This window comes from Neoarius graeffei, chromosome 22 (assembly GCF_027579695.1).
Source record: "Neoarius graeffei isolate fNeoGra1 chromosome 22, fNeoGra1.pri, whole genome shotgun sequence".
NCBI classification, from domain to species: Eukaryota; Metazoa; Chordata; class Actinopteri; order Siluriformes; family Ariidae; genus Neoarius; species Neoarius graeffei.
The window spans coordinates 55,952,902-55,965,069 of NC_083590.1; positions in this window are offsets into that span (position 1 = coordinate 55,952,902).

Here is a 12,168-nt window from a genome sequence, read left to right on the forward strand (position 1 = left end):
ACAAGTTTGGAGTCTGTACCACATACACATTTTTTTCCAAGTGTTTTTCAAGGGTTTGCTTAAACTGTTTTTGAGAGTTTTTATTTAGTGGTGTTTGGTGAAATAATTTCTCTTAAATTTAAAATAACGGGAAAATAAGAAACAATCAAAAAGTAATGTTTCAAAGCTGTTTATTAATTCTTCGTACTGCACAAACTAGCCCCATCCTTTTGGCTACAAGCGGAGCCAGCTGGTAGATCAGACTTTTGCCATAGCCGGTCGGCAAAACAGCGAAAATGTCCGTCTTGAAAAGGAATGAGCGGAGAGCCTCTTCCTGCTCATGTTTCAACGAAAACTCCAAGTCTAATTCTTCTAAAACTGATTCCAAAGCGGAGTCAAACGCTCGCTGTTCACTAGCCGTAGCCATCTTTCCTGTTGCGCTTTCTCCAGTGTCGCGCAGCTTTGTCGTCACTCCTGCAAAAGCCCACCCAAAGAATCCAAACAAAAACCCTGCGTTGTGATTGGCGGGCACGATTTGATGCCCGGGGTGTTTTTGTTTATATGGTGCGAGGCTAGACCCATTCGCTAGGCAAAAAATATTTTTGGCCGCTAGGCGGTTGGGTCTAGTTTACTAGGCTAACATTTTTCACAAATTGCTCCTGTCATTTTGCCAGTTTGTTTACATTCTTCATCTTTAAGCATTAACATTTGTTGATTTGTTGGGGGTTTTTTTTTAGACTGATTCAAAAGTTCAAAGTAGTTTGAAAATTACAGAACTGATATGTCCAAGGAAGAATTAAATAAATGTCTAAAGCTATTCTATACCTCAGCATGACAGCAAGACGGCACTTTCTACAAAAAAAACAACAACACTAAAGTCAATTTGTGCCACCGATAGGTTTTTAAGAAGTCCACCTAAGCAGAAGTGATTTTGTCAGACGTTTTGTATAAAGTTTTTATTTATTGAATTTGCGAAAAATAAAAATGCTCTGTTTCTCAAAAATCCAGTGAATGTGGATAGAATAAAACAGTTATTCCGCTCAATCTTGTCGTACATGGCTTATAGAGAACTCAGCGCTACGCGTCTCGTTGGCTATCAGCTCATGTACGACTCGATTTCATAGAATAACTGTTACTTACTTCACCTGTCAGTGGTTTTAATGTTTTGGCTGATCAGTGTAGGATGTGCAGTGAGGACATCAAACATCAATATTAGATGATATGGTAGAGGTTTAAACTGATGAATACTAATTACGGTTTCTCTCAAACTGACTGTTCATATGCATGAAAAGGGGATAAAGGTAGGGTTGGGGTTTTTGTTTGTTTGTTTTGGCCTAAGGCCCCTGTCACACTTATTTGGAATTAGCAGGAATCAAGCAGAACCAGCCGGAATGAAAAATTTTTCAAAATGTGCGCCACATTTGGGCGGGAATTTCAAACTGACCAACATTCTTACAGCTTTGTAAGAATGCCATTCGAATACTTAGAATGCGCTTTGAACCCGCCTCGAATGATTCTTGCACATTGCGGGTGTATTAGCTTTCGAATGCAGTTCAAATGTAGTTGGAACACAGTAGGAATACCTAGAATGCTGTTAGAATGCAGTAAGAATATTAAGAATGCACTTCGAATGCTGTACAAGTGCGGTTCGATTGCTGCCTGAATACCACCCGAAGTCTGGTCGGAAGGTGCCTCGAATGCTGTACGAATTCACCTCAAATGCAGTCAGAACGCTCCCGGAATAGCTGCCAAATATGTTTTGAACATCTAAGAATTCAAAGAGAATGCAGCTCGAATACTTAGAATGCACTTCAAATATCCCAGAATATACGAAGAATTTTCATTCCGACGGCATTCCGGCTCATTCGAGGCACATTCGGGACATTCTGGCAGGATTTGAAGTGGCTTGCCATTTCGATTTTTCACTCAAACGCGATCAGAATGTTTCGAATGTTGGAATGCCGTAAGAATATTTAGAATGCAGTCAGAATGCAGTTAGAATGCAGTCACTTCAAATGCTGTTCGATATTTCTCCTCTTCGAATGCACCTCGAATGTTTTGAGCATGAGCAAAACATTCGGGCCAGCCACAAGAATGGGCCCGAATGTTTGGAATGCACTCAGAATGCAGTCAGAATTTTTAGAATGCACTTAGAATATCCCGGAACATATGAAGAATTTTCATTCCGACAGCATTCTGGCTCATTCTGCCTCTAGTGTGACTACCCTATAATTGCAAGACCTCTTGGTGCCAGCTGTCTACATAATCTAAAAAAAAAAATGACCAGCCAACTCATTGGACCAGGCAACTTTCCTCCGAGATCCCATTCTGATGCTCGTGTACCCATTGTAGGTGCTTTCAGTGGTGGACAGGGGTTAGCATGGGCGCTCTGACCAGTCTGCAGGTATGCAGCCCCATACACAACAGGGTGCGATGAACTGTGACACATTCCTTGTGTAAACATCATTAAATTTTCATTTTAATTAAGTATTAAAGAGAAAAGGCAAACAGTATGAAGTATGTTAAAAAGATGTTCCATATGAACCTATTGTGAATAGGAGCCCTGGTGTGAGCACAGGACAGCTTTTATGATAAAAGCAGCAGTTGTTAGAAGGTACAAATTTATAGGTTCCACTTCAGATGATGATCTTGCTGCCATCCACAGCAGAAGGGAATATCAGGAGGAATTTAGGCAGATTCAGATGGGGAGAGGAGCAGTAGAACTGTGTCATGGTTCACTGGCATCATATCAGGTAGCAGAAGTGTACAAAGAGAGAACAGGTTATTAGGTAGGTTCTTTTACAGTGGTTTAAGGTGCCCTTCCAAAAAAAAAAACGTTTAATCCTGGCTCTTTTTGAAATACCATAGTTCACTCCGAGTTGCATATGCATGCTGCATGTGAAAATGTAATTCTACTCCCATTCCCTGTATTAGTTTATGAAAGAAAATAGTAGGAAAAACGAGCGGATCAGAAAAAGCCATACGAAGTTACGTCACTTCGAAAATTAGTATTCATGGCCTCGCCCACCTTGACTTGCGACCGCCCACAGGAAGAAAGCGCAAGGAGAGAGACGTACAGTAATTTGCCCCGAGGCGCGGCGCGGTACTCTGCATCAGTTTCGTTTCTAACGGCGGCTCCAGCCCGACTTTGCACGCTCGTAACTCGGGCAGGGGAGGTCCTAGCCTCCCCAGACTTGGCAGCCAGCAGCCTCTGCCCTCTCCCGAATGAAAGAGTGCTCCCAGGGCAGGCTAGCTCTGCGCCACGGGACGTAATTCACCTAACCCTAGGTCCCAGCCTCCCCAGACTTGGCAGCCAGCGACCCCTGCCCTCTCCCGAACGAACCAGCGCTGCCAGGGCCCGTCAGCTCCCAGCCAGGGGACATTATTCCCCCACACCCCCCGAGGCGAGCTCCACTCTGTGCCTCGTGCCTTGATGAGAGCTGCTGCCGCAGAGAGTATTCAATTAAATAAATAAATAAACAAATGAATGACTGACTCCCTCCCAGTCACGCGCGCACACACACAAGCATTCTGGTTGGGGAGAGAGCTCCCTTCCTCTTCGCTCCCTCTCCTCTTATAGGGCACGGTCACTGGGGAAGACACACAAACACACGTTAATTCCCGTCAGGTGCAGTGATTCTGCCACTTACCTTCCCTGACTCCGCCCTCCATTCACAGACCGACGTTCGGCCACGCCCCCGCTGCCACATCTACATTGTTATTGGTCAAAACATAGATGTCGAGACCATAATAGCCAATTGAAACAGTTTTTACAAAGACACCCACATCCGCTTGTTCTGACCCACTGGAGGTAGCGTCACAGTGCTGTTAGCCAATCAGAGGTAACACGTTTACTGATTGCTGTTAGCCAATCAGAGGTAACACGTTTACATGTCATGAATATTGATGAGTAAGAGCTGAAATCCTGTCATTCTCCCACCACCCACTCCTCCACCAAACTAGAACAGCCTGAAACAGGAGAACCACAGCATTTTTTTCACCATAACCGGCTCACAGGGCATTCATTCATACTAGAGACCACCGCACAATTAATGAAAAAACAATGCAAGGGGACCTTTAACAGGGTTCTAATTGTGAGAAAGTGCAAACAGGGACTCCAGCAGCACTAGCAATCACAGCATAATTTAAACACAGAGCCAGAAGGTAACACATAAGGCATGAGGGTTCCCTGAAGGTTCCACTCCATCTTCAACAAATCTGAGTGACTGGATGGGGAGCCCATGAACCCCTCGGATCTAAACCTTTACCAAAGACAAAAACAAAAAACAAACAAACAAACAAACAAACAAAAAAAAAACCCCACTGTTTTGCTAAAAAAAAAAATCTAGGTTTTCAACCAAGACTTTTAGTACTGAGAGTATTTCTGAGTCCTGTGATGATCTGGCGACTTGTCCAGGGTGTATCCCACCTTTCGCCCGTAGTCAGCTGGGATAGGCTCCAGCTTGCCTGCGACCCTGTAGAACAGGATAAAGCAGCTAGAGATAATGAGATGAGATGAGTATTTCTGAGTCTTGAACACTAATTGGAAGTCCAGTCCATAGTTGAGTGGCTTAGTAGAAAAAAAAAAGTCCCCTGCTGTAGTGTCCATACTGATACTGGACCTGCACCTTTTGATCCAAGCACATACGGCAAAACATAATAAGCCTGAAGTTTGCTCAGCTACTCTGGGGTAAGATCTCATCTCATCATCTCTAGCTGCTTTATCCTTCTACAGGGTTGCAGGCAAGCTGGAGCCTATCCCAGCTGACTACGGGCGAAAGGTGGGGTACACCCTGGACAAGTCGCCAGGTCATCACAGGGCTGACACATAGACACAGACAACCATTCACACTCACATTCACACCTACGGTCAATTTAGAGTCACCAGTTAACCTAACCTGCATGTCTTTGGACTGTGGGGGAAACCGGAGCACCCGGAGGAAACCCACGCGGACACGGGGAGAACATGCAAACTCCGCACAGAAAGGCCCTCGCCGGCCACGGGGCTCGAACCCGGACCTTCTTGCTGTGAGGCGACAGCGCTAACCACTACACCACCGTGCCGCCTCTGGGGTAAGATGATTCTTTATTTTTGTAAAATTGGGTAATGTGGTCAAACTTTTTAGTTCTTTTAGGGACTCTGATTGTTGCACTGCTGTAATGCAGTGCCACTTTCTGTATATGTATCTGTTTTTGTATCTGTTTTTGTATTCAGATTTAAAGAGAAAAGTGGGTGTGTTCTATATTGTAAGTGGGTTTTTGTTGTTTTGCTTTATTGTAATGTGAACTCTACCATCATTCCCTGGAAAACACTGAAAAAACAACTGCTGGAAAAATACAGTCCCCTCTGAAAGTATTGAAACAGCAAGCTGATTCTTCTGTTTTTGCCATACGCTCAAGAATCTTAGATTTGAGATCAAAAGATGGATATGAGACAACAGATCACAATTTTAACTTTAATTTCCTGATATTGACATCAAACATGGCACCTTTTGTTTGAACCCACCCATTTTTACAGTGATCAAAAATATTGGAACATATAGCCAATGCATGTTTCTTGTTGCCCAGGTGTGTTCTGTTAGATCAATTGTTTAAACAATTAATACCTCTGAATGCCTACTCTTGGTGTGAGCTGTGGATTTCACCTGTGAAGACTGCATTTATTGTTAAAAAGGATAAACCAACATGAAGACCAGAGAGCTGCCTGTCAGAGAAAAACAAACTATTTTGAAGCTGGGAAAAGAGGGAAAATTGATTAAACCCACTGCATAAGCTTTGGGCATAGCTAATACAACAATTTGGAATATGTTGAAACAGGAAGAAACAACTGGTGTGCGAACAACCAGGCATGGAACCTAACCAAGGAAGGTAACGCCAGTTGATGAAAGAAACATTATGAGAGCTGTGAAGAAAAACCTGAAAAACAACAGTCAGTGACATCACCAACAATTTCCATGGGCCAGGGATGAAGGTATCACAATCCACTGTTTGAAGAAGACTTTGAAAGCAGAAATATTTGAAAATCACAAGATGCAAACCCCTATAAAAATCAGAAGGCCTGACTGGATTTCTCAAAGAAATACAGAGATGAGCATCAAAAGTTATGGAACCAAGATGAACCTTTACCAAAGTGATAGAAAGGCCAAAGTGTGGAGAAAGAAAGGATCTGCTCACAATCCAAAATATATTGCTTCTGGAACAAGCTCAGGAATCTTTACTGATGTTGTAACTCATGATGGTATCAGCAGAATTAATTTGACGTCTCCAGAAACATTCTGTCTGACAATTAACAGAGAAATGGATCCAATTTAATTGGGAGGAACTTCACCATGCAGCAAGACAATGACCCAAAACACACTGCTAACAAAACACAGGACTTCACTGGGGGGAAAGTGGAAGGTTTTAGACTGGACAAGTCAAATCACCAGACCTTAACCCAATCCTGGAAAAGCATCACAAAAGAAGAATGTAACAGTTTGGTGATGTCAGTGAGTCACCAGCTTGATGCAGTTACTGAAAGCAAGGGATATGCAACCAAATATTAAAATGTTATTTACTTTGACAATCTGTTCCAGTACTTTTGGTCATCCAAATATTTGGTTGTCTGCCACCAAAGATGCTATGTTCCAAGTTGTTGACCACATCTAGCTGTAAATATCAGGAAATGAAAGCTGAAATTCTAATCTATCATTTCATATTTATCTTTTGATCTCAAACCCAAATGTCTTCAGTGTATAGCAAAAACAACAGAATTGTCCTTGTTATTCAAATACTTCTGGAGGAGACTGCAAGTCATTTTTCATTCACAAATTTTAATTACAAATAGCAATTTGCAAAGCATAACTTTTTGTCTTCTATCTAATGTGACTGAGTAAACAACTATGTTTCAAAGCTATGATCTTTCCCAAATCAAGAAACAGTTGACAACAATATCCATTTAATAATATTTTCTTGGATTTACATCAGTCTTTTAAATTTGTGACATTCTTGAAAGATCATAAAACTTAGCTACACAAGCATTTCAAAATGCCCTATAAAGCTGCGAGTCAAAATAGCATCCATTAAGTGATATTTTATTATAACACCTGTATGATTTTCTGGGAAGATTTTCTTTGAATGATGATGGACAGTGGTCATTTAAGAGCTAAGGAAAATATGCACAATGAACAAACAAATTATCCATCCATTTTCTGTAACTGCTTATCCTGTGCAGGGTCGTGGGCGAGCTGGAGCCTATCCCAGCTGACTACGGGCGAAAGGCGGGGTACACCCTGGATAAGTCTCCAGATCATCACAGGGCTGACACATATGGCCCTTTTCCACTACCCTTTTTCAGCTCACTTCAGCTCGCTTCAGCTCACTTCAGCCCGACACGGCTCGCGTTTCGACTACCAAAAAACAACACGACTCAGCTCGCTTCAGCCCTGCTTAGCCCCTAAAACTCGCACCGTTTTGGAGTGGGGCTGAAGCGAGCCAAGCCGTGCCGAGTGAGGTTGGGGGCGTCAGCAGACACTCCCCTGTGCACTGATTGGTGAGGAGGAGTGTCCTCACATGCCCACACACGCCCCGCGAGCGCGCTGGGATCTGTAAACACCGTAAACCCGGAAGGAGAATAATTATGAATTACGAGAATTTCTGAAGCCTTATGCGCCTCGCCTCATCTATACGCTCTTGCCAGTATCTGTTGGCGTTGTCGGTGACAACAAGCCACAGCACCAAGACCAGCAACACTAACGACTCCATGTCCTCCATGTTTATTGTTTACTCTCCGGGTCGTGAGACTACCGCTTAAAAGCTCACTGAATCAGTGACATACAGAGCATCGTGGACGAGTTCGCGGAGCGCAAGGCTCGTCGTATGCCCTTCAAATAATGCGCGCAGTAGGCTATTGATGTTTTATTATGAGCCATGTACAGTATGTCGCCTGTTTTTTTGTTTCTGAGTTACATGTTCGTTTGAAGGACTTAATGTACAAAATAACATAGTTGCACCCCGTAGTGTTGAAATTGGTAAACACAGTGCATTCAGTGAGGTTTGCACCGCCCTCCTTTTATTTCTGACTCTTCCTGTCACCGTTGCAACCTCTGAGCGCTCATTCGTATGCCCTTCAAATAATGTGCGCAGTATAGGCTATTGATGTTTTATTATGAGCCATGTACAGTATCCTAATGTTTTTTGTTTCTGAGTTACATGTTCGTTTGAAGGACTTCGTTTTTGTAGCCTAGTACAGTGACATACAGAGCATCGTGGACGAGTTCGCGGAGCGCAAGGCTCGTCGTATGCCCTTCAAATAATGCGCGCAGTAGGCTATTGATGTTTTATTATGAGCCATGTACAGTATGTCGCCTAATGTTTTTTTGTTTCTGAGTTACATGTTCGTTTGAAGGACTTAATGTACAAAATAACATAGTTGCACCCCGTAGTGTTGAAATTGGTAAACACAGTGCATTCAGTGAGGTTTGCACCGCCCTCCTTTTATTTCTGACTCTTCCTGTCACCGTTGCAACCTCTGAGCGCTCATTCGTATGCCCTTCAAATAATGTGCGCAGTATAGGCTATTGATGTTTTATTATGAGCCATGTACAGTATCCTAATGTTTTTTGTTTCTGAGTTACATGTTCGTTTGAAGGACTTCGTTTTTGTAGCCTAAAATGATGTTATGATAAGCTTTAATAAAGTGCCCGGTCATTTGCCCCGCCCCCGGCCCGGCTCTGACTTGTTCCGCCACTGTCACTGATGTCACTGTTTGCGCTGATTAACGACATCACATGACGTCCACCCACTTTCGCTAACTCCACCCAATGTGTCCACCCACTTCCAGCCAGCACGGTTCAGCGCGGTTGTAGTCGAAATGCAACTCCAACAGCCCCGCTCAGCTCGACTCAGCACGGCACGGCTCAGCCCGACTCAGCCGCGTTTGTAGTGGAAAAGCGGCATTAGAAACACAACCATTCACACTCACACCTACAGTCAATTTAGAGCCACCAATTAGCCTAACCTGCATGTCTTTGGACTGTGAGGGAAACCGGAGCACCTGAAGGAAACCCACGCAGACTTGGGGAGAACACAGAAAGGCCCCCATTGGCCACTGGGCTCTAACCCAGAACCTTCTTGCTGTGAGGCGACAGTGCTAACCACTACACCACTGTGCCGCCCTGCAACAGTGAACAGTTTTCATTATAAATCTCTCCTCAGTCAGTAACACATTGTTAAATTGTCATTTTTCCACGTAAACTATATATACCACATGCTCAAGAGCACTTCAGCCCAAGGCCACCCCACGTTAACCTAACCACATGTCTTTGGACTGTGGGGGAAACCAGATCACCCAGAGGAAACCCACGCAGACACGGGGACAACATGCAAACTCCACACAGAAAGGCCCCCGTCAGCCACTGAGCTTGGATCCAGAACCTTCTTGCTGTGAGGCAGCAGTACTAACCACTACACCACTGTGCCACCCATGAACAAATTAATATATTTGAAATTAATTAAATGATTGGAGATATGCTGCCATGTGCACAATGTGAGATCTGCTGGAGTGATATGAAGCAGTGGCTCAAAAAGCATATTTCCTTTGTTATACCGCTGCCTTGAGTGGTGGAGGCATTATGTTTTCAGATTGTACGCCCATCTGTCCATCTGAGATTCTCATTAGGGCAATATCTCAAGTAGGTGTGATTGAATGTTTGTAGGATTTGTATTGAATTATCATTGTAACCAGCAGATGAAGAACAAGACTTGTGGCAGATGCACCCTTATTGACACTGTTGGCACTGGGGTCTAGTTGTTTGTACAGTAAGGCAGTGTCAGGCTCATAGGTCCCAAGTTTCCTACTTTGAAATGCTGGTCCATTTCTGAAGTGATGCTGAAGGCTGTGGCTGCACAGCGACTGATCAATGATGGCTCAGCTGCCAAGGGGGAGGGTGCAGGATGGGGTATTTAAAAATGACAGGAACTAAATACAAAACTCATGAGTAGTGATATTTGTGCTGAGATTAATGCTGACAATTTTCTAGTTCGTTGTAAGGTTTTTTTTTTTTCACCTCTGGTCCTCACCATCTCGAGATCAGTCCCCTCGTGTCACCCAGACGTCTGGTGGTGAGTTGCAGAAAAAAGAAAGGAACCCCACAATCCAGTTCGCAATCTTTATTCGCAAGTCCCTCCTGAGATGAGAGTATACAGGGGTTTTATACGTGTGTATGTGAGTGAAACCTTGGATCAATCATGTCATATTAAACAAAGACTATGTTTAGTCTAACAAAGAAGTGTCTTCTCCACTGGACGAAGGTCAGGTTACACAGGAATAGTTTAAAATCACTGTTATAGTATATGTAATAGTCTAAAATAATAAAGGATCTTAAAAAGCTCTAAAATATTAAAATCATAAAGTCTTAACACCTTGTGCAGCAATAAGGCTAATATAAATCTATAAAACTATAAAACTAACACGAATCACTTAATGCAGCTTTAAATCTAACATTAAATCTAACAATCCTGAATCACGTGTAGCTATAAAACTAACTTAAATCATGGCTTTAAATCTAACTTTTAATCCCAAATACACGTTGGATATGCAGTTGTGGGTGTGTGTGGGTCGTAGGATGTCAGACTATGGTGTGATGGTATGATGACGTAGGTCAGTAAACTTTGGGCTGAGCAAAACACATCTTAATTCCAAAATTGTTTTTTACGACAATTTTAAACAACGACACCATGTTTAGTCTAAAAGTGTCTTCTCCACTGGAAGAAGGTCACACAGTAACTTGGTCAAGTTACACAGGAGACAGAAGAATTCAATGCCTTCTAGCTGGAATAGTAAAATAGAACAGAACAGAACAATATTAAGAATAAATACTTACAATTATTTATCCTTACAAAGGAATAAAACATTACATTCATTTAGAACAACTGTACAAGCAAGGAGACACAACCCTGAATAGAGGCCAGTAATAGGACATTTACTACTTTAACCAGCACTGTCCAAGCACTCTGGTGAGGAGGTTTCATATTGGCCTTTTAATTGAGTGAAGGTCAGGTTTTATAATCAATGTTTTGATAAATGCTAAGATATTTAGGAACATGGTGCTAATTTTAATTAGATTTATCTTTATGATTTTTTTTAAATTAGTAGGCAAAAATCTTTTGAGCAAACCTGAGTTTTGGACTGGTCCAGGTGGGCTATGGGCCTCTGAGCCCAACACATTTTAATTTAAATAAGGTGTGACATTTGATGAAAAAAAGTACCCCCACAATTGTTTGATTTATAACCTAATACAAACTTATAACCATACACTTTCAAAAATTACTAAGATAAGCAGTAAGAATTAAACAGCAGTTATATAGCAAGTCATTTAATGACGCATATACAGCATGTGCTGAAAAGTAAAGGGATAAGTGAGGAAAACTGGTATTACTGTTCTCATAAGAACATGTTTTATTCATATATAATGGCTAACATTTGTATAATAATGTTTTTGCAATGTTATGCTAACATTTGAAATGATTTACGTGCATTCACAATCTAGCACCAGTTTTATCATCACTTTCACGCCAATAAACCAAAAATGACACTTTGCTATTAATCTGGTATAAAATATCAAAGCGGAATCCCAGTAAAATGTAATTAAAATTAAACTTTATTGAATTCTGGTGACATATATACATTTTCATGAATATTGTATGTAATTTGAGTTGTCTACAGCAAAATTTAAAAATCAGTCAAAATTGCAGGTAGTCATTATGGTTGTGACAGTAAACATCCATCCATTATTTGTAGCCACTTATCCTGTACAGGATTGCAGGCAAACTGGAGCCTATCCCAGCTGACTATGGGCAAGAGGCGGGGTACACCCTGGACAAGTCGCCAGGTTATCGTAGGGCTGACACAGAGACAACACTTTTCGTATCATGCTTTAGGTAATCTTAAAACATAGTGATTTCTTCCTTGGTTAGTTTAGGGGATTCCAAAGTGCTACTGTTTGCATGTCAAATTAGGTACCAAGTGTGCAGGGTTGCCTGTGGGGTGCTGTGATGGGCAGCCTCGATTTCATCGTTAGTAATCAATGCATAGTTTTGAGAAAAATCTCCATAAGCAATGGCATGATCAAGTGGGAGGTTTTCCTTCAAGCTGAGGTGCTGCTTATATTGGAAATCACTTGTGAATACCCATTTGATAATTTCTGTATC